The following is a 23052-nucleotide window of genomic DNA, read 5'->3' on the forward strand; positions in this document are numbered from 1 at the left end:
CAGTCTGGCCATGGCAAAGGCAGGAGAGTTGCCCCTCCTGGGCTCTCTGGCCCACATTTGAGATCCACCCCGCCAGCTCCTCCAGTGAGGAAGTGGCATCTGTCCCGATGGCTTAGGATCCCTCCCACATTTCCTAACCAAAACTCTGCTGTTCCTTGCACAAAACTAACTGACAGGCATCTCCATGGTTATAAAAGCCAGAGAAATACCATGCTACTGCTGCCTTTACTAACTGGAACACTAATTATGGATATGCAACTGTAAATCCTAACTGTCCCTACCTGATCCCATGGCTGCTTCCCTGCCTGGCCAAAAGCTTGCTCTCAAGAACACAAGGGAGAAGCCCACCTGCAGAGCCTGCGGTTGCTACAGGGCCAACAGCAAAGGGAGAAAGGGGCAAAACAGGCACGAGATGGTTGGAGGAAAGGCTGCGGAGGCACCCAGCCACCTGCTGAGAATGGAGCACTTCTCTACCTAGCTTTCCAGTATTTACCACTCCTTGCAGATCTGCATATGGGCATCAGGTCGAACTAAAACAAGCCCTTGGGAAAAGTCTCTTCCAGCTGACTTGTGTGGCAGCAGGGGAAGCCCAGAGGCTGTAACGACACATGGCTCAGAGACCCAGGCCCCGTCCCTGCATGGCATCAGTCTCCACAGAACCGCAGAGGGGCCCTGGCCAAGGCAGCCCTTAGCACCATAGCTAAGGGGTGGAGATGGAGGAGAAAAGTCCTTCCTGGAGATGCTGGGGATTGAACCCAGGACCTCCTGCATGCGAAGCAGGCGCTCTTCCACTGAGCTACATCCCCTTACACATGGCATTTGTAGTTGGGGGGTGTGCTCTGGGGTGCCCCCTCCTCCCATGCCATGTCCCTGACAAGCACAGCCCCCTTGTGCCCTGCTGCCCTCAGACCCTCCCCAGAAAACTCCATTCAGACCCTCCTGCCTGGCCGTGGGGGAAGCTGGCCTTGCCTCTGCCCTGGGACTGCTCCTGCACAGGGCCACCCCATGGAGTACTGCCCCTTCAGCATCTCTGCAGCTAATTGGGTCAGGAGGAGAGTGTCGCTGCAGGCGCTGCTGCCAGGCTCTGGTCCTGCCAGGGGAGGCTCGATGGAGAGGGGCAAGCCCCTTCCCTGAGTCACCTCTGCCAGCGCAGGCAGCACTCCTGTGTGCGTCACCTGTGTCCACGAGGGCAGCAGCAGGAGGGAGGGGTGTGAGGGAAATGCCCTCCCCAGGGGGATGTGCCCACAGCTCCGATTGCCCCCAGGGTGTGGGGTGGAGGGAGCAGGGGAGCAGGCAGAGCTGGTGCTGGGCAGGGAGCTGCCCAGAGCCCCTCAGCCAGGCTCCAGGCCTCCCCCTGCACCACGCTGTCCACCAGCACCCAGCCATGGGTAGAGGGCAGCGTCCCCCTGCCTGGGGCTGGGTACGGGGTTGGGCTCAGGGACGTTCCCATTCTTGCAGCACTGAGACTGTGCTGACAGTGGAGCCCCCGGCACAGCCCCAGGTGGGGAGGTCTCTGTGGCGCAACACGCAGAGCGTTCGGATGTTAACTGAAAGGCTGTTGGTGGAACCCACCCAGGGACAGTGGAGCAGGGAATGGAGCCTGGGGTTGCTGATTTGATTCCAAATGGAATTACAGGATAATGGCCTTCCCCTTGTAATACCCCTTCACCGCCTGTCAGGAAAGCAAAACTGGACCCCCACGGGAACACTGGCATTCTGTTGGAATGATGCTGTGGAAACCCTCCAAGAGCCAACAAGACTCAAGGACAAGGGAGAGAGGATCTTGGGAAATGGTATTGCAAAGGACAACCAGCTCCAGGCAAATAACCATGAGGAAACCACAACACTGAAGAACGTGAGGAACAGAGAGCACAAGAAGAGCAGAATATCCCAGAGTAACCGAAAAGTTCATTAGGGCTTATTAACCTATTAAAAAGTGTGCTCCCCAAAATGAATAATGAGATGGTAATGACATGATAATGATGTTACCACCTTCTTCTCCACTTCCTATGGTAATTATAATGGATGTTCAAGCACAAGCACAGAGCAAGTACGTGATGTGATAAAACTGTAACCAGCAGAAAAATCTGTATAAAGTACTCCCTGAAAAGTGTTTATAGATAAAGAATGAGAAAGGGAGAAGGTGTGCTAGCTTTGTGGATCTACCACCTAGCACCCATCCCTGTGCAGAAATGAAATAAACAAGTATCTCGATCCTGTGTGTCTGTTGGTTAGTTCCACATCTGGTAAAAGAACCCAGTTTGGGGACCCAAACACTGATACAGCCCCAAACAAGCCACCATGCCTCTGGGTCCATGCTCCTTTTCCCACGGAACAGTCTGGCTCGCTTGCATCACCCATCTCCTCAAAATCTGCTGCATTTTCCCATGCAGTAGGTGTACTCTGACACTTTGTCTCTATGTATGATCTGGTCGACACAGTTTTCAGTTTACAGCCTGTTTGCATGTGTTCACATATGTCTGTTTGCATGGATACATTGGCTGGTTACATGGCAGCCTATTCCACCTGGCTCTGTATTCTCTTCCAAACTTCCTTTTCACCAGCACCCGGCAAGCCCAGAGGACAGCACCAGCTATCACTTAGGCTCCACATGGCCAGGTATGCTGGGAGGCTGCTGGAGACTCCCTGGGAGCTCCATTTACAACAGTCTTACAGATAGTCCAGCACATGCACCAGGTTTTTGGCTTGCACATTCAGAGGGATGCAGACATGTATTTTTGAGTTTCATTTCATTTGCCCTCTCCAGGTTCCTTTTCACTTCTGTGCCCTTCAAGCACCCGACTGCTGTGCTTTCCCAAGAAACTGGATACTAGTATTGCAAGGACACAAACCTGAATCTCTGAAGAGCTGCTTCTGTAGAACTGAAAACATTTATGGCTGCTGAGTCAAGACACTCACCTGGAGGCAGCCTTCCCCCACCTCCTGCACACACCGACTTAGTAGACAGATGTGTATCTTTGCCTAGGAGGATAAATCCAGTGATTTATTTATAGCCCGAGTCTGGTGCATGCCAGTTTTGGCAGGTAGAAGGCATACAAGGTACGTTCACTAAAAGCATACCTTCTTACAGGGTGCCATTGCAATATATCCTTGTTAGAGTGTTCATCATAGATAGTGATGTAGCATTTCAATGCCTTCTCTCAAAGGACAGCTCTTTCTTCATACGGGCCAAAGCTTGTCCAGTTGGCAGCCACATTCCATCTTGTGTCTCAGTAACTCTGAGAAGACAACTCCACCAATTTCCATCGGCAGGCTTCAGGAGGAGTACAGCCTTCACCTCCTCGACTTCTGAGAGCTGCCATTAAAGGAAGGAGGTTAAATCTGGAAACAGTTTACTCTCCAGCTGATGGGGTTTCCTGGAAGATGGAAATCCAGAACTCAGCTAGATGTGTTTATCCCCAAATGCCATGACTTAGAGAATGTTGGAAAATTTATCCTGAAGTAACTACTGAAATTCCAGCTTGTCAACCATTTCAGGCATCAAGGCAGGTCCCTCTTCTGACAGAAGGCTCCCGTAGTCGAGGGCTAAGCCCCCAGGTCAGGGGTCAGTGCTGGCCCTGGGAACAGCCCTCCATTTCCTCAGGATGAGAGATGTCATCTCACTCGCTGATGGAATAGTCCAGTAGCCAGGCTGTTAGCTTTCCACGTCCCCTTTCCCAAGAAGATGAGACAAAAATGGATTTAGGATAGAATTGTTACTATAGGCCTCATCAAAGAGTTTGACCAAGCCCTTCAGTTCAAGTAAGGGCACCTCAAACATGGAGGTCTTGGAGCCCCAGCATGAAGGCATTCTTGCCGTTCCTCCAGACTTCATCACGAAACGTTGACTAATGCTGACCCACTACCAAAAGGGGAAAGGGAAAAATAGGAGGGCAAAAATCTAAGGGCAACAGACTTGGGGCCAAAACATCCAGGAGGGCCAAAAAACCCAGAGGGGAAACCTAAATAATGACAGAAGAATGGGAAAAAACATGCAGAGCTGGAAAAGAAATGGGACAAAAGGGGAAAATGGTAAAACAGGAAAAATGAGAAAACCAGAGAATCAAAAGAAACAGGCAAACATAGGACAAATGGGAGCAATGGGGACAAACAGTAAGAAAGGGAAGAAACAAAGAGACCGAGAAAAACAGGGAAATGAAGAGAAAATGGCGGGAGGATGGTGTAAATCAGGAAAACATCAAGGGAAAAAGAAAATTTAAAAAGACACCCCCCCAAAACCCTAAAAATGAAAAAAATAACCCCAGCACTCTTCCAAAAAGCTCCGAAAAAAAACCCTGAGAAGAACACTGAGAAAAAAAAAAAAGAGAGAGAGAAAAGAACAGAACAGAAGACTCGAAGAACAGAGAACAAAGGTAGAAAATGAGCAGGGAGAAACACTGGAGAGGGGAAGAGAAGAAGAGTAAAGCAGAAAATAGAAATAAATAAAAGAGGGGAAATCCATAGAAAAGAGGAATTCCCCCCCTCCCCAAAAAAGGGGGGAAAATGGGACAAATGGGGTTAAAGCAAGGAAATAAGGGGGGGGACATAGAGAAAACATCAATAAAATATCAAATAAAGAAGAAAAATGTAAGAAAAGCAAAAAAAAAAAAAAAAAACCCACAAGATGTGAGAGAAAAGAAAATACACATGTACCATGAGATTAAAAAAAAAGGGGGGCAGGGAATGAGCAAGGGAAAAAAGCAGTGTGGGGGAGGGCAGGAAGCACCGCGAGGGAGGGTGGGAAAAAAAGGAAAAAGGACATTTGGGAAAAATGGAGAAAAAGCAAGACATTGACAGATATTACTCAAGTATATGAATCTCTCTTTGCTTTTTTATCTTAGAGTTCACACAATAACACAATGGCAGAGCTTCAAAGGGACCTCTGAGATCAGCTAGTCCAACCCCGGCTCAAGCAGGGGCACTTAGCACATGTTGCCCAGGAACCCGTCCAGATGGCTCTGAGTATCCCCAAGGAAGGAGACTCCACAACCTCTCGGGGAAACCTGTTCCACTGCTCAGTCACCCTCACAGCAAAGAGGGTTTCCCTTTTGTTCAGGTGGAACGTCCTGTATTTTAATTTGTGCCCGTTGCCTCTTGGCCTATCGCTGGGCACCATCGAAAAGAGCCTGGCCCCACCCTCTCTACAACCTCTCCTCAGATCCTACACACATTGAGAAGATCCCCCACCAGCCTCCTCTTCTCCACGCTGAAGAGTGCCAGCCTGCTCAGCCTTACCCTACATGAGACATGCTCCAGACCCTTCAGCATCTTAGAAGGCTTTGGCTGCACTTGCTCCAGTAGCTCTCTGTCTCTCTTGGACCGGGCAGCCCACAACTGCACACACTACTCCAGATGTGGCCTCGAACAACAGGGCAGCAGGATCTGCACGGAGCACCCAGGAGGGGAGAACAGCAGTATCATTCTGGCATGCAGGAGTAACCACAAGAATTTCTGCTCTAAAGCCGAGTTCAGGAAACGTGGAAGTTGCCGCAAATTCTTATCTGCATACACAACTGGGTGCCTCAGCTAATTACACATTAATGAGCCACAATTAAAACCATGAAGAAAGGAGTATTTTCCCAGCAGGTATGGAAGGATTCCTACTGGCTCCTACTGGCACTTGAGGGGCACCATAGGAAGTTCTGTGGGTAATTTTCTAGTCTTATTTAAAAAAAAAAGGGAAGTGAGATTCCAACAAAAAGCAACAAAGGCAGGCTATGAAGATGCTCCAGAAAGGAAGTGCCAATCATTCCAAAGGGCACTAGGGGAATTTAATTGGACATAGCCAAACTAAGACAGAGGAAACAGGACTGTTACTATCAAAGTCGCTCTAGGGACACAGAACCAGTTACCCTCACAAGCAAGGCTGCCACAAGGACAAATACCCATCAAGTTGCCATCAGGAAATGCCCTTTGGACTTGAGAAGGCCTCAGATCCTTGAAAAGGAAATTCTTGAATTCAGTCAAGGAAATATTTCACAAGGGAACTTAAGTCCATTTATAAAATAAATGCTGGCATACATTTGCCTGGAACAGGTGACTAAACTACAGGAGCCAGGAGATTCTTTCGGAGGGCATGAGGTGTCAAGGAAAAACAGGCCAATAGGAACCCAAACCTGAGGCACAAGGACAGGCACGGGAAGCGAAGCAGTGCCCTCTTAGCCTGCAGGCTCACCCCACTGCCCAAGCACACATCCTTCTTTTGTACAGGAGGAATGAGACAACTTAGCACCTGAGGAGCAAATCAGAGCAGACTAAAAGCGGCTTGTGCCTCTGCGATGGAAGGCATCAGGCAATCTTCTTGCCTCTTTCAACCCCAGCCATCATTCGGATAAGTTCCAGACTGAAAACCCAAGTCCCCAAATAGCTGTTCCTAAACAGTGCCCATTCCCAAAACCCCACAACAAAGCAATGCAGAGAATGCAGCACAAGGTGCATATACCAACTTCTCACTGTTATTTCACATGTTCTGAGGAAGGAGGTGGGTCCTCCCTGATTAGAGGATACTTCCAGTATGGTCATACTTATCAACTTGTAAGTTACAACAAGACAGGAAAAATAAAAGTTCTCTCAGGCTGTGACACTCTTTGGAAGAAGCCATTGCCATGAAACTAGCACTAATATTTCTCACAGCAAAATCCATTACTCACACATGTCATTACTCTTCATGTCATGTGCTGGTCTGGAGTTTGAACTTAGAGAGGTTCCTAAAAGCTCAGGGGGAGGGGTAAAAAAAAAGAAAAGAGAGAGCAAGGGAGAGAAGCAGCAAATGTTCCCATCTGACAGATAATTAGAAACAAGCGTTTGAGAATTTGCAATTACACACTACACTTAGGTTCCTTCTTCCCTCCTGCTAATGCAGTGAAAAAGTCAACAAACAATTTGAAAAGAAAACTCACGTACAGCAACAACGCGTATGAGAATACCACTGCACTGCAGCAAGTGTCACCTCATCCTTCAATTAGCAAAGGCTCCTTGGCGTGTGGACGTCCTCAGGGGTGGCAGTGAGGTTCAAAGCACTGCTCATGATCTCCCCTGGCCTGCCTTCCTCCAGTGCAGCACTGAACCCTCTCACCATGGCCTGAGGAGGAAAAAAAAGAGTTATAGTAGAAAGGATTTACAAGGGAGGGTACTGAGCACACGAACCTGGGTGCAGCAGTCAGCTGAAACAAGGCCCACTAAAAAGCCTGTCAGGTTAAAGACTGCAAACTGTCAGAGCGTTTCAGAGCAAAAGACCATGGGCTTCCTCAGCCTGCTGCTCAGGTAGCAACAGCAGCCTGGTTCTTTGCCTCACTTCCTAACCTGGAAGGGTATGGTTGCTTTCAATTGTACTTCCTTCCGCAGTAACAGGGGAAAGAGAGGAAGTGGACAGAAAACACGAGGACTAGCAAACACAAGAAAGCAGCTCAGGAATGAACACAGGAACAGCAAAGGCCTCTTGTGCCACATGACGCTGCAGCCCTCCCAACACTGAGGCTTCAGCCAACCACAGCAGGCATTCCCCACACCAAGGCACCAAAGACACGAGCCTGGAAGAACTGGAGGCTGGTGAGTTTTACAGGGAGCTGAGCTGACAACACAAGGGGGAACAGAGGACAACACTGGAGTCAGGCAAGTGGAACACCATGGTGGGCATTTGACCGGCTGCAATATGGCTGAGGGCATCCAAGTGTGCTTAAGGCAGGCACACAACGCATGGGCCTATTGGGATAAAATGCTCCGATCTGCAATAGCATCTCCTTCTTGGTTCTTGCTTGCAGCTGGGCTCACAAAATGCAAAAAGAAATCCCCTTTTCCTCAGGCTGCAGCATGACTCTGCAGGCTTTGGTGAACCCTTGATGAGCTAACCCTTTGCAAGGCAAGTGCTAGCAAGCTGTTTGACTAGCAGACAATGCAAAAAGCCTTCCGCCTGCATAACAGTGCTAGAAGGATATTTTGTGCACACAACCAACCAGCCAGCACACTCCTCTCTTTCCAAGTTTACAAGGTCCTTTTTCAGGGAGGGCCACTTTCAAACTGGGGCCCCAGCTACTACTGTTTCCACAGTTAAACAGCGGCCAGAGAGCCCCAACGTTGAATGGTTTTGACTTTAAGAACGTTAAGAAAGCTCTGCAAAGCCTCCCTACATTGGTATTAAGCTGAGACTGAGATCCCTGTTTCTCACTTCCAGGGGTAAGTTTCTAGTTTGAATGTCATCCTCATCAGAGATCAAAGTCCAAGACATGTACCTCACAACAAAAGTCAGAGAAGACAAAACACGTGTTGCAGGCTTGTACAGTCAGTCAACTGAGCCCGTGCACTGCGGGCTTTGAAGGATAACCCAACAGGTAAGAGGGAAAGAATTGAAACAGCAGAGTACAGAGTGCTCAGAACGGCACAGAAACAAAACAAGCAGCAACAGGCTACCTCTGGGAAAGTGCCGCTTGCTGAAGAATGCTCCCCCTTCCCCTAGGGAAAAACTACTGGCAGCAGAGCATTTCTTCACTCTACAACATACAAGGAAGAGTGCAAACATTTATGGCTTAATATACTTCATCATCATTCTCTAAAAATGAACTGATAAACACAAAGTTACCTCCGCACTATCTTGTTTCACTGGTTTGCCCTGGTCACACACATTTGCTGCTGGTCTGTAATGCCTGAGAGAAGCAGAAAAAGACAGAAATGAATTATTTCTGTGTCCGTACTCATCTGGAGTACTGCATCCAGTTCTGGGCTCCCAATACAAGAGAGACATGGAGCTACTGGAGAGAGTCCAGCGGAAGGCTATGAAGATGATCGGAAGACTGCAGCATCTGCCTCATGAGGAATGGCTGCAAGAGCTGGGCCTGTTTAGCCTGGGGAGGAGAAGACTGAGGGGGGATCTTATCAATGTGTGCAAGTATCTGAAGGGAGGGTGTCAAAGGGACGGGGACAAACTCTTCTCAGTAGTGCCATGCAGCAGGTAAAAACTGAACCACAGGAATTTCCGCCTGAATATGAGGAGGAATTTCTTTCCTGTGAGAGTGACAGAGCACTGGACCAGGTTGCCCAGGGAGGTTGTGCAGTCTCCTTCTCTGGAGAGATTCAAAGCCCACCTGGATGCAACCCTGGCTAACATGCTCTAGGTGACCCTGCTGGAGCAGGGAGGTTGGCCTACATGATCTCCAGAGGTCCCTTCCAACCTTATTCATTCTGTGATTTGGTGTAATGAACCAGCAAACTAGCAAATTGAGCAACTAGAAAATTATTACTTTGGGCTAGTCTCCAGGGAGAGGATTACCTGCTTCTTGGCTTCTTTGATTTTTTTTTTAACACCTAAGGAGCTCCTACAAATACCCTTACTTTCACAAAGATCTCCGCCATCATCAAAGAAACAACAACAACAAAATACACACACCCACCAAACAGTTACAAAGGGATTATCGAAGAGTCTTCTCTAAACTCAATACTGATTGCAGTAAAGGGCTCCTAAGGGGGCACAAGCAATTTATCATCCACCAGCACTGCAAACAGTGCACCTGACACAAAAGAGAGATGGTCCTGAAAACCCCCCCTGTGTCCCCGGGATGCTCACAGGCAGCAGCTGCCCCCAGCACAGTGCAGAGGTTTCTCTCTCTCCCCTCCCATCCCCTCCCCTCCCGCAGACTCTCCCAGGGCCCTGGGGCAGCAGCATTTCCCCACACACCAGCACCAGCAGCCATGGGCACACAGGCCCCGCCCCCACACCCGGAAGTGACGCCTCTCACACCAAGGCCACTCCCACTCCGCACTCCCCCATTGGCTCCCATTGGACGTGGCCTCCCGGGGCAGGACACCAGGGAGGGGCGGGAGGGAGGTGGCAGTGCGCGTGCGCTGTGCAGGGGCTGGGTGGGGAGGGGCAGGCAGGGGAGCCGAGGGGAGGGGCCCCGAGGGGAGGGGAGGGGCGCGGCAGAGAGGGAGGGGCGGGGCCGGGCAGGGCGGAGCATGTGCAGTGGCCCAGAGGAGGGCGGTGAGGGGCGGGGCGGGGGCGGGGCTGCCCGGGCCCTGCGGGCGGGGAGGGGGCGAGAGGCGGCTGCTGCCGCGGGGCAGCGTCTCCCGGCCCGGGGCCGCCCGGAGCCTTTAGCCGCAGCGCCGGGAGCTGCTGCACCGGGGCCGAGGGCCACGGGCTGGACAGAGCGAGCGGCCGTGCGCACGGGGGCAGCCAGAGCCGCCACGGCCCGGCTGTGTGGCAGCAGCGGCTGGGGAAGGCCCGGCCCAGCCTGGGCCACCTCTGGCCCCTGGGAGGCCCCAGCTCTTGCGCCCCTTCTCCTGGTGGCCCCACGGCTCGGTGCCAGCTGCAGTCACCGTTTCTTAGCACCGTCCCAGGTGTGAGGAGACGCCACGGGTGCAGCAGGGCTTGTGGGGGCTCCAGGCTGGAGGCAGGAGGCAGCTAGCGTCCCGGTGCCCCTGCCGACAGCCCTGCTTTCCCCCGGGCAGGTCCCCAGCTGCACTCTGAGCCCAGCCCGGCTGTGGGCACCAGGAGGAGCAGGATGTGCAGAGCCTCCTGACGACCATGGCCAGAGCCAGGCTCTCGGGTATTGCAGCAAAGCAGCTGTGGGAGAGCTGTGCCCTGCTGGAGGGCACTTGAGCCCCTCAAGACACCTCCCCAGAGGCAGTCGAAGGTCTGAAGGTGACGTGTCCTCAGGAGAGTGTTAACCCACAGCCCCATCGCAGCCCTGTGCATTCAGTTCTGCTCCAGAGATGCCTCCTGGCAGTGGGGCAGTGTCGCGGGGCATCTGCGTCTTGGCAGGTGCCTGGGGCGGTGGAGAACAGACCCCGTTGCTGCTGGTGCTGTGGGTGGGCAGGGAGTTGGGGAAGGCACTTTCTGAGCTCCCTTGCAAGCCTGCTGCTCTCTCCATCAGCTTTGGAGTCTCGGGCTCTTGTGCAGGCTTGTGGCTCCTTTCCCTTCCACCCACCCCAGCAGCAAGGACCCCAGCTTGCTCCCACCAGAGGCACAGGCTGCCTTGGCTGCCCAATGCATAGGGCTCATGAGCTTCTGCACATGCCCTTGCAAAGGTGCAGAGCTGAGCTATGACGGTGGCCTTGAAAGCCTCTGCCTGACTGCATGGAGCTGCCGAGAAGCAGGTGAGAAGCACTGGCAAAGAGCAGGAGGTTTCTGCCTGCCAGCAGGCTGGCTGCATGCTCGGCCTGGCAGCCTGCAGGCACATGCCTGGAGGTGCCCAACGCAGCTGCCACTGCCCATCTCTTGCCCCACACCAACAAAGCCTCTGCCCAGCCAGCCTGGCTAGCAGAAGAAGCACAGCATCACCAAGACACCTAGCTTACCTCCTTCTGCTCCTGCCAGGGCTCAGGTCCAGCTGAGGCTGCCTCTTGCAACGCTTGGCCCTCTCCCAAGTGCTTCTTGCAGCCAGGTGTCCCTGGCAACATGCAGAACCAGAGGTACCAAATTCCACAAGCATTCAGAATTGCTTCACTTGGTAGATCATTTTCACTTTGCAGATTTGGAAGGACACAAGTTGTTCTGGGTGTCTGACATGGTTTGCAAACATTTTCATATACCACCTGCTTTGCCATCCCGCTGCTGTTCATGCTTGCATCTTGTTATTTTATTTTATTTTTTCCATCCCCACTTAATCTTTCTCAGTCTTAGCATGCTGCTGGAGGAAAGGAGAGGAACTGGGGTGTGTGTGAGGATATAGACAGGGAAGACAGAGGGTGTGGAAAAGGTGCAGAAAGCAGGCATGTAGAAGTAGGGAACCCTGCTGGAAGAGCAAGATTTTCTTCTGTCTCACTATGGGAAAAAAGCAGGAAATGGAGAATAAGAAGGGAAAAGAAACTTTTGTCTTCCATGCAGGACATTAGGTTCTCTCTTACTGCAAAGAATTCATGGAATTACATCAATTCTCTGAGCCTTCCACCTCAAGGGCTTCATTTCCTTCTGGTGTGCCAGGATCAGGATGGCAAAAGGCAGTGAAGGTGCTAGAGTCTGCCTCTGGAGTGCAGCACCAAGATTCAGGGCTCAGGGAGAGGAAATGTGTGTGGTGATAAGCTAGCCCAGCTCCTGAAGCACAGCACTGGAGCTCTTTTTCTTTCTTTCTTTCTTTTTTTTTTCCTCTTGTCATGGTGGCAGGTTGGGGGTTGTTGACACATGGAGCTGAGGGGCTCAGGCTATAAAAAACTCCGTTGAAATTACCAGATTTATTCCTCTAGGCAAAGATACACATCTGTCTACTAAGTCGGTGTGTGCAGGAGGTGGGGGAAGGCTGCCTCCAAGTGAGTGTCTTGACTCAGCAGCCATAAATGTTTTCAGTTCTACAGAAGCAGCTCTTCAGAGATTCAGGTGTTGTGTCCTTGTGATACTAGTATCTAGTTTGTTGGGGAAAGCACAGCAGTCGGGTGCTTGAAGGGCACAGAAGTGCAAAGGAACCTGGAAAGGGCAAATGAAATGAAACTTAATAATATATGTCCGCACTCATCTGAATGCACAAGCCAAAAACCTGGTGCATGTGCTGGACTATCTGTAAGACTGTTGTAAATGGAGCTCCCAGGGAGTCTCCAGCAGCCTCCCAGCATACCTGGCAATGTGGAACCTAAATGATAGCTGGTGCTGTCCTCTGGGCTTGCCGGGTGCTGGTGAAAAGGAAGTTTGGAAGAGAATACAGAGCCAGGTGGAATAGGCTGCCATGTAACTAATAACTATGTATCCATGCAGACAGACATGTATGAACACATGCAAACAGGCTTTAAACTGAAAACTGTGTCGACCAGATCGTACATAGAGACAAAGTGTCAGAGCACACCTACTGCATGGGAAAATGCAGCAGATTTTGAGGAGGTAGGGGATGGAAGCGAGCCAGACTGTTCCGTGGGAAAAGGAGCACAGACAGGGCATGTTGACCCAGAGGCATGGTGGCTTGTTTGGGGCTGTATCATTGTTGTCCCAAATTGGGTTCTTTTACCGAGTATGCAACTAACCAATAGACGCGCAGGATCGAAATACTTGTTCATTTCTGCACAGGGATGGGTGCTTGGTGGTAGATCCACAAAGCTAGCACACCTTTTCCCTTTCTCATTCTTTATCTATAAACACTTTTCAGGAAGTACTTTATACAGATTTTTCTGTTCGTTACAGTTTTATCACATCACATTCTTGCTCTGTGCTTGTGCTTTAACATCCGTGTTAATTAGCATAGGAAGCAGAGAAGAAGGTGGTAACATCATTATCATGTCATTACCATCTCATTATTCATTTTGAGGGGTGCACTTTACTAGGTTAATAGGCCCTAATGAACTTGTAAGTTCCTCTGGGTTATTCTGCTGTTTTTGTCCTCTCTGTTCCTGACGTTCTTCAAAGTGTTGTGGTTTCCTCACGGTTATTTGGCTGGAGCCGGTTGTCCTTTGCAATACTGTTTCCCAAGATCCTCTCTCCCTTGTCCTTGAGTCTTGTTGGCTCTTGGAGGGTTTCCACAGCATCATTCCAACAGAGCGCCGGTGTTCCCGTGGGGGTCCAATTTTGCTTTCCTGCAGAGGTATTACAAGAGGTATTGCAAGGACATTATACTGTAATTCCATTTGGAATCAAATCAGCAACCCCAGGCTCGGTTCCCTGTTCCACTGTCCCTGGGTGGGCTCCACCAACAACCTTTCAGTTAACAACTCAATGCACTGCCGGTTGGCCCACAGAAACCCCCCCACCTGGGGCTGTGCCGGGGGCTCCACTGTCAGCACTGTCCTGGTGCTGCAAGAATGGGAATGTCCCTGAGCGCAACCCCGTACCCAGCCCCAGGCAGGGGGACGCTGCCCTCTGCCCATGGCCGGGTGCTGGTGGGCAGCGTGGTGCAGGGGGAGGCCTGGAGCCTGGCTGAGGGGCTCTGGGCAGCTCCCTGCCCAGCACCAGCTCTGCCTGCTCCCCTGCTCCCTCCACCCCACACCCTGGGGGCAATCGGAGCTGTGGGCACATCCCCCTGGGGAGGGCATTTCCCTCACACCACTCCCTCCTGCTGCTGCCCTCGTGGACACAGGTGACGCACACAGGAGTGCTGCCTGCGCTGGCAGAGGTGACTCAGGGAAGGGGCTTGCTCCTCTCCATCGAGCCTCCCCTGGCAGGGCCAGAGCCTGGCAGCAGCGCCTGCAGCGACACTCTCCTCCTGACCCAATTAGCTGCAGAGATGCTGAAGGGGCAGTGCTCCGTGGGGTGGCCCTGTGCAGGAGCAGTCCCAGGGCAGAGGCAAGGCCAGCTTCCCCCACGGCCAGGCAGGAGGGTCTGAATGGAGTTTTCTGGGGAGGGTCTGAGGGCAGCAGGGCACAAGGGTGCTGTGCTTGTCAGGGACATGGCATGGGAGGAGAGGGCACCCTAAAGATCAGCCCCCAACGACATATGCCATGTGTAAGGGGATGTAGCTCAGTGGAAGAGCGCCTGCTTTGCATGCAGGAGGTCCTGGGTTCAGTCCCCAGCATCTCCAGCAAGGACTTTTGTGCCTCGCTGTGTTGTCTTCCCAGCAGATATAAGGGTGGTGGAAGTCCCCTGGGTGAGCCTGGGTCTGTGATTGGGAGGCTGCTTCCTGCCGTCCATCAAAAGCCTCATCAACTTCCTCTTCCTGAGCTGGTGGCTTGTTGTAAACACCTACAGCAGTGTCTGCCATGTTAGCCTGCCTAGTCATCCTCACCCATAAGCTCTGGACTCACTGTTCATCCACCCCTAGCCTTCCATGAAGGAACGATTGACTGGGGAGATAGGGGGAGAGCAGTGGAGGTTGTCTCCCTTTACTTCAGCCAGCCTTTCAACACTGTCTCCCATAGCATCCTCATAGGCAAGAAGTGTGGGCTAGATGAGTGGTCAGTGAGGTGGCTTGAGAAGTGACTGAATGGCAGAGCTCTGGGGGTTGTCATCAGCAGTGCAGAGTCTAGTTGGAGGCCCGTGATGTCCCCCCAGGGCTCCGTACTGGGGCCAGTCTTCTTCCACTTAGTCGCCAGTGACCTGGACGAAGGTACAGCAAGTGTGCTGATGATAATAAACTGGGAGGAGCAGCTGATGCATCAGAAGACTGTGCTGCCATTTGAGAGACCTGGAGAGGCTGGAGAGGTGAGAGGAGTGGAACCTCATGAAGTTCAACAAGGGCAAGTGCACAGTCCTGCACGTGGGGAGGTATAACGCCATACACCAGTGCAGGCTGGAGGCTGAGCTGCTGGAGAGCAGCTCTGCGGAGAAGGACGTGGGAGTGGTGGTGGACACTAAGTTGACCATGAGCCAGCAATGTGCTCTTGTGGCCAAGAAGGGCAATGGCAGCCTGTAGAAGGGACGATTGAGAGGGGATCTTATCAATGTGTACAAGTACCCAAAGGGAGGGTGTCAAGAGGATGAGGGTCACACTCTTTTCGGTGGTGCCAAGCAGCAGGACAAGAGGCGGTGCGCACCAGCTGAAACACAGGAAGTTCCACCTGTGTGTGAGGGCAAACTTCTTTCTTGAGTGACCGAGCACTGGAAGAAGCTGCCCAGAGAGGTTGTGGAGTCTCCCCCAACATTCTCTGAATCTGCGATTTTCTGATTGCCTCAGTGCCCCCCACCCCCTAAGTCTGGCCCTGGACAACCTGCCAGAACCATAAGTTCTGGTAGGGCAGATGTAATGATGGAGTGGGGCAGCCACAGATGCCTGTGTCCCTTCTTGAGTCCCTGGCCAGTGCAGTACCAGCAGGGTTTGGTCCAGGTCTGTGTGGCCCCTTTTCGTCTCAGTCGGCCCCTCCTGGCCCTTTCTCTTCCTGGCTTTCACCTTGAACAACCAGTAGATATTTTAGGAGGACCCAGAGAGTGGGGAGCAAGTGGGGCAGATGATTGGCACTGTACTAGAGGAGGTCCTGGTGCAGAGGGGACAGGGAGGAGCCACCCAAGCTGTGGTCCTGGCTGTGGTCAGTGACAGCTGGGAGGGCTGTGGGTGCTCCTGGGTGCCAGGTGCTGCTGCGGCACAGCACAGGGCTGCGACGGAAACCTTTTGAAGCAAAGGAGGACTCCAAAGCAAACACCCCGAGTGCCCCGTTCAGCCCCATCCCGCTGCAGGGTTAGCCCTGGCCAGGGCCCTGGGGGTGATGGGGGCCGTGCCTCTCTGTGACACGGGCTGTGGTCACAGGAGACATCCTGTGTCACAGCCACAGTTGCCCTCCCCCACCCAGACCCGGCCTCTCCCCACACGTCCCAGTGAGGCTGGTCTAGCGCAGGCACTGGGGCTGCTCTCGGCACCTCTCTGCTGCCAAGAGCTGCCGAGCTCAGCAGGAGCCAGCGAGCGGAGGTCAGGGGACTGTGGGGTTGTGCAGAAGTGTGCAGGAGGAGGAGGAGGAGGAGAGGAGCTGCTTCCTCATCACCTGCTGCTGCAGGGGTGACCCAGAGCACTCAGGACCAGGATGGAGCTCTGGGACGCTGGCCACGGGACACGGCATGGACAGGGGGTGCCAGCACTCCCCACCTGGGGTAAGGCCTTCCGGAGATCCTCCTCAGGTCTAGCAGGGATCCTCCCCAGGTCTGGCAGGGTATTGCCTGGAGGCAGTGCCCACCTCAGCCCCTGTAGGGAATGGGGCCTGTTTGGGGAGGGGGTGCTCTTGGAGGACGCTCGCACTGCTCATCCTCCAGCTGAGGCAGGTATGGAGCAGCTGAGAGCTGCCCCCAGAGCATGACGGGTCTTTCCCTTCTCTTCCAGAGCAGCTTGCTGTCTGGGAAGGGGTGTCTGACTACATTGTGCGGCAGATGATGCAGAACCAGGTGGGTGTGCCTTGCGGGGCCTGCCCCGGGAAGCCTTCTCCTGGAGCTTGTGTGTCTGTGGGATGACTTCTCTGCTTTGACTGGTAGAGTTGAGAGGGTGAAGAGGAGGGGGATGAAAGCGTCTGGAAAGGTCTTCCAAAGAAGGGCCCCAAGGTTTCTCCAAAGCTTTGTCCAGCGCTTTGTCTGTCCCCTTTGTACAGCAGGATGGAGCAGGGCACCGAGCAACATCCCCACGCCCTGACAAGTGCCCGGCCTGTCCAGCTGCCAGTCTCATCGTTCTTCTCTTCCTTCCTGTTTGCAGGGAGTCCGAGTTATTCGCCTTGGCACATTTGACGTAGTAACCGAACAAGTCGGTGGTGGGAAGCGTGCTCTTCTCACTGTTCGCAGGCCCGTGTTCCATCTGTCGCGGAGTATTGCAGAGCTTCCCGGCCTCGCCTATGACCTGGCCTATGCTCCTGGTAAGAGGAGAGGCTGAACCGCTTGCTTCCCCTGGGGACATCCTTGGGGTGTGCCTAACTGCTGGGCAGCAGTGACTGTTAGGAAGCTAGAATTCCTTCAGCAGCTGTGGAGAACAGCTTCAGGGGGTTTTAAAGCACCAGGACAACATCATGCACCTTACAGTCACACTCCCTCTCTCCCAGACTTGCTTTCACAACTGGCAACAAGCCAGATGTCTTGGGGCTGCTGCTTCTCTGCTAGTGACTGCGTTCCCCTTCTGCTGCTTTCCAGGTCATAAGCTCTCCGAGCCCCTCAAGTACGCTCACATAGCCTCGGCCCTCTCTGTTCCTCGGAAGACAGTGGAGGCGTGCATAGAAGAGACCATGCGGCTTTTCTCCCGCTGCCTGCAGAGCGGGAAGAACGTGGCCCTTGTGCTGAAGGGCCTTGGCACGCTTGTAATTCAAGGAGCAGCTGTGAAAATGAGGTTTTGCAGGGACTTTCTGAAGAGGCTCAATGGGACAGAGCAGCTGCTGGAAGCTCTTCTCGTGGTGAGTTCCCCATTCCTCCAGCACTACCTGTCGTCCTCTGGAAAGCACCAGTGAATGCAATGCTGTCAGCCTGCTGTGACCTATCCAGGTGCATGGAGAGTCCCAGCTGAGAGTAATGCCAGCTACCGGGACAGCTGGTCCTGAGCGTCCAGAGGACTTGGCAACAAGGATGGCCCTGGGAATAGCTGTGCTGGCTCTGCCCCAAAAAATTATCCAGGCCCAGAGCTCATTTTCATGTGCTCAAGGGAAAAGTCCCAGAAAAGGGCCGGTCCTGTGTGCTTTTTCCACAGAGACTTCCCTCCTGACAGAAAGCCATGGTTTAGTGCTGCTTTGTGTCAGGACCACATCTGAACCCATGTCTCCCTGGACTGTGTCTGGGACAGTAAGGCAGCGAGTTCAGCACTTTCCCCTGATGCTGGGTGACACTATTTCTGCGTGTCCCCTTGGGAGCTCGGCCTGATGCCTCCATGGGACATTTTTGCCCTAGGGTGGAGTGAGGGCAAGGGAGTGATCCCTCCTCCCCTTGCCTGGGCCAGCGGGCATGTGAAGCAGCTCTGTGAAACCTCTGCTGACCTCAGTGCTCTCCCTTTGCAGCTGGAGGGCCTGAGTGACTTTCATCTCTCCCATGGGGCAGCTGCTCAGAATATTGGATCCCCCTGGTCCTCTTGCTCTTTGGCATTTCTACCTCTGTCTCCAAGTAGGTTTGTTTTTGCAGGAATCATTGCTCGCCCCACTCTCTGGACACGAAGCAGAGGCTTAGGCAGACCAAGGCCCCTGTGCGACCAGAGCCCTCTTGCTGCTCTTGCTGTGCTGGTCTAGTTGTGTTGAGCAGCTCTTGCCAGGACCCTGGAGTCTCGCCACCATGAAGGGCGTCTTTCTGTCCAAATGTTAGCATTTGCACGCTGCTAGTGATGGCTGCAGCATGTCGCAGAGAGAGTCGTTGGAGCCCAGTGGCCTTGGCCAGGTCTCTAGTGCAGCCCCGTCCTTCAGCGTGGTCCTTCAGGTGCAGCAGGAAGGCTGAGATGTGAAAGGAGGCTGAGCTGAGCCTCCTCTCATGGGTTAAGGCAGAGATGCAAGCCGGCTGCAGGCCAGACCTCTGCACTAGGCAGGACCTGGTCTCCTGACTGCATCTCTCGATTCTCAGCCTTGCAAAAAGCCTGGCAGTCTTCTCACCCTTTCTCCTCCATTTCCTGTAAGCTGCTCTGCTGCACAACTGAGGGGCTGCGGAGAGGCACAGAGAAATTCCATGTTTCAGAGGCAGCTGCTTCTCTGAGCAGTGGGAAAGTGTGCTGCCCTTGTGCGCCCTGAGACAACTGTCTTGGCATCATCTCTCGTGTGTCTCTCCCCTTTGCAGATGCCAGAGATGAGGGATTCAGTCCTCTCAGGCTCCGAAACTGCTGCTTTGCAGACCCGTTCTGGTCGTGTCATTGTCTTTCCTGAGTGAGTACATTCACTTCTTAGCCCCGGCTGGCCAAGCCAGCAGCTTCTCGGGACTCGTCTGGTAGCCCTGTGTTGCCAGTGCTTGTGAAAGCTGCTCAGGACGTCATTGGAGAGGAATACTTTCCAGTGTGGATCAAAGTGCAGGTTCCTGCTGGTCACTGGCTCAGGATGTTTTCTTGTCTTCTGTGAGACATGCATGAATCAAATGTGTGCTGAACATGTTGTCTTGGGTCAAATGTCTTCTGTGGGGAGGCCTGTCTAGGGCAAAGCGAAGCCTGTGCGCAGTGGGGTTGTGGAGAGCTTTGTGCTGGCTCCCATCCTGCTCAGTGTTTTGTCCCATTAGTTGTCTGGGAGATGGTGCTTCCTTTTTGCAGAGGCACGGAGATGAGATTTGGAGAGCCTACAGGTGATACGGTGGGTGAGAGGGGCATTAGAACTGGTGCTGCCAAGCACCCCTTCTCACAGGAAGGCTAGGGAAGCTCTGCAAGAGGCAGAGAAGGAAGCTCCTGCCCCTGCAGATGCTGGAGGTCTTCACAATGTCTCTCAGCTTGCTGATACACTCCTCCAGCATCTGGCATGTTCTGCCTATTGTGCTTTGGACAAAGAGGGGCTTCTTGGTAGCTCCCTAATGCCCCTCTGTCCCCATTATGGACACAAGGTGCAAAGGAAGTGTGGTGCCCTCCCTTTAGACTGGCATCCTTTTCTTCTTTCCAGGTACAATGCTGACAGTCCATCTAGAAAGCCCCCTGTGGCACCTGCAAAGCCCCCGCAGGAAGAGGAGAAGGCAAAAGAGGACACCAGGGCCAAGAAAGGTAATGGGAACGCTGGATCCTGGCAGGGGTTTGTGCCTTCTGCTTCCGTCCTCTTTGGCCAGGCAGTGGAGGCAAGGCGACAGTGCCATGGCTCAGGTAGCATCAGGCACCGGAGGTGACGCTGCGTTCCCAGTACGGGACATCTGGAGTGATTCCTGAGGGAACACGACCTCCCGGCAGCCCAACACTCCCAGCTGCAGCTGATGCCTCCCAGATAAAATTTCCCCCTTTGCCACGGCACTCAGTGCCCTGGGGTGCACTGCAAAGTGTTCTTGCGCTGGAGGTGTTGGTGCAGAAGGGAGGCAAACGTGAGCACTGTCCTTGTGCAATGTGAATCCTAAATTGTGCCGGGAGCTGCAGGTCACAGAGAGGCTGAGCTATTTCATGGGACCAGTGAGTTGTCATTGAATGAGAAAAGCCCCTGAGAGTAGGTTGGGAAAAACAAGGCAGAGAGAAGCCAGTGTGCGGAAGGGCCAAAGACCACCCAGGAAAGAAGGCCTAGAAGGAGTCATCTTGAGGCCTCACACTGTTATCACAGGCTGGAGCACATCTGAAGAGCCTTCCCATTCCAAAGGCCTCCTCAATGCTGTCCTGAAGTGTTTTCTTCTCTCCTGCTTACAGGAAATCTTCCCGCCAAGCACCTCCCCCTCAGAGCGAGGCATCCTCCAGCCAAAATAACAGCTCCCACGAAGCAGAAGGGGAAAGGGAAGAAAGCAGAGGACAAAGCGCCTGCTGGCAGGTGAGAGCCATGGAGGAGTGGGTGAGGGTGAGCCTGTAGCCTAGTGCATGTCTGGGGGAGATGTTTCCTCTGCACACAAGGTTCACAGCAGCTCTGAATGTCCTTTATCACATGCCCCGGGGACTCCTGAGCCCTCGATGGCGAGAATGCCTTGACAGCCCTGACCACTTTCTCCTTCTTTGACCCTGCATCTCCAGGAACAATCTGTTCTCCATGCCTAAGCACAGGGCACTGGGGACAGCCAGGTCATTTGTAATACATTTGGCAGGATGGGGTAAGGGTGTCTCTTGGAGCCTGTCTTGGTAGAGAAGGCTGCTCCTCTCTGGGCTGCATCCAGAGCGAGCCCATGTCTGGGCACGCAGAGCGTTCCCGAGGGCACATCCTGCAGCCCCGGGCATTTCAGCTGGGGGTGGTCTCTGTCCCTGTGGGTGTGAACACAGTCAGCGGAACCCATCTCCTTCTCTGGCAGAAGGGCCTTGTGCCGCAGAGGCAGGTGCCCAGCCGGTGAGTGCAGGACAGAGACCCAAGTGCCCCTGTGCTCCCAGCACCTGCCCACAAGGTGTCTTTTCAGGGGGCTCCCGGCCATCGCAGGCAGCTGCTCCAGGAAGGTGGTGCAAGGCAGGACAAAGGGCAGTGCTGAAGCCATGCCCCCACCGGAGAAACTGGTGAAGAAAATCCAGAGGTGGCCAGGACAGGTGCGTGCTACAGCCTGAGGTCCTGCTTGTGCCACGGGGACGTGTGGAAAAGCGCAGTCCTATGGGCAGTGGGTAGGAGAGATCCCTGCCTGCGTGTTCACTTGGCCAGTGACCAACGACGTCTGGGCCTTGCTTGAAAAGGTGCAGGTCACCCGCTAGTTCTGGAGGGCATTTGTCCCTCCGGCATTCTCAGGAAGCACCTCAGAAGCCCCTCTTTGGCCCTGTTTCCCGTGGGAAGGTACCTGCTGGGCCTTTCAGGGAGAGGGCATGGGCAGTTTCCCTTTAGTTCTGTGATTATTGAGCTCGTTGGTGAGATCCAAACTGGGATTTTGAGACCTGCCCCTAAGAGCTTCGGGGCGTAAGAGCGCTGTCAGGAAGGCTCAAGCCAAGTGGCAGGAGAGAGGATGAGAAATGCCCTTTGCGCCCTGGGAAAGCACAGATGCCAGCAGTCCTCTTTGCCGATTCTTTTCTGTGGCCCTCCAGGTGGAATATCACTTCCGGGTAATGGGCGAGGGCGTTCTTGTCTTTCCTCCCATCTGAAGCCCTGTGAAGATTTCCCCTTCTGGAGTCCTTGGCTGGAGACCCAAGCAGGCAACAGAGGAGAGAAGAGAGAAGAGAAGAGTGGAGAAGAGTCTCCAGAGGGAGAACTCCTCTGGAGAAGGACCAGCATTTCCTCCAGAGCTGTTTTCCAGAAGCATGTGTAAGAGGCAAGGACCCATCAGGAAGGGGGCTTCTGCTTCCATTGACAAGCAGTTAGTCTTCTCCAAATTTCCTTTTTTTTTGGGGGGGGGTTATTTATTTCTTAATAAAACTTTTCCTGAACATTGCACAGAGATTTGACTTTTGCGTTTTCTGTCCCCTCACGACCAGCTCACAGCACCAATGCCTCCATCCATCCTCCCCACTTCCCTCACCCAAGCCTACTCCCCCATCTGGTTGCCCAGCCCTGCCCAGCCCAGCTCCAGCTCCCTGTCCCTGCACAGAGGGAGAAGCCCTGCTCCTGCCGCCCCACAGCAGCTCTTGCTGCTGCTGAACCCTGCTCTCCCAGCTGGAGCTCAGCTGCGTCTACCACCCACTGCGTCCCGCTGCGTCTCCAGTCTCAGCCTCTCTCCAGCCAACAAGTCAGGCCAAGGATCAAGCACAGGCTGGGTGGAGAGCGCTGTCCTCTCCACCCACGTTGTGCTCAGGGCAGATGAAGCACTGTCCCGGCTACAGGGGTCTCTGGCAGAGCTGCCTGCACAGCAGGCAGAGCTCTGAAGTGCTCCCACATCCCTGCACGGTCACGGCAACAGGGACTCAGCCGGCCTCTTTGGTTGCCCCATGGCACTGCTCCCTCCCTTCTCCCCGTTCAGGAAGCAGAGGTACAGACACAACCACTCAGCACGGGCACACGCTGGTCCCTCTCCTGTCCTTCCTACCAGGGATGGGCATGGCACAGCTCAGCTCAGCTCAGCTTCAGCAAGACACACATGCATCCTCCGTGCTGCTCTCCTGGTCCCCTGCCCATCCCATTTGGTCCAGAGGGACATCCCCCAGGAGCGTGCATGTGCTAGCCTCCAGCAGATGCGCTGTCCCACAGACACCTGGCCAGGGCTGGACCTCTGGAGAAGTGGGGAGGGGAATTTTGCCTTTTCCCTCTGGGTTTCCCACGTCAGTTCCTGGGAGTGGAAAA

At 53.6% G+C, this 23052-nt stretch overlaps 2 non-coding genes across 2 annotated transcripts; one reads left to right on the plus strand and one right to left on the minus strand.

The window, feature by feature from the left end:
• Window positions 1-734: 734 nt before the first annotated feature.
• On the minus strand, window positions 735-806 carry TRNAA-CGC (transfer RNA alanine (anticodon CGC)). The gene has a single exon. It is a non-coding gene; the product is annotated as a tRNA-Ala (tRNA).
• Window positions 807-14351: 13545 nt separating this feature from the next.
• On the plus strand, window positions 14352-14423 carry TRNAA-UGC (transfer RNA alanine (anticodon UGC)). Its single transcript has one exon. It is a non-coding gene; the product is annotated as a tRNA-Ala (tRNA).
• Window positions 14424-23052: the final 8629 nt, after the last annotated feature.

The sequence above is a fragment of the Rhea pennata genome, unplaced genomic scaffold, assembly GCF_028389875.1.
Source record: "Rhea pennata isolate bPtePen1 unplaced genomic scaffold, bPtePen1.pri scaffold_26, whole genome shotgun sequence".
Lineage (NCBI taxonomy): Eukaryota > Metazoa > Chordata > Aves > Rheiformes > Rheidae > Rhea > Rhea pennata.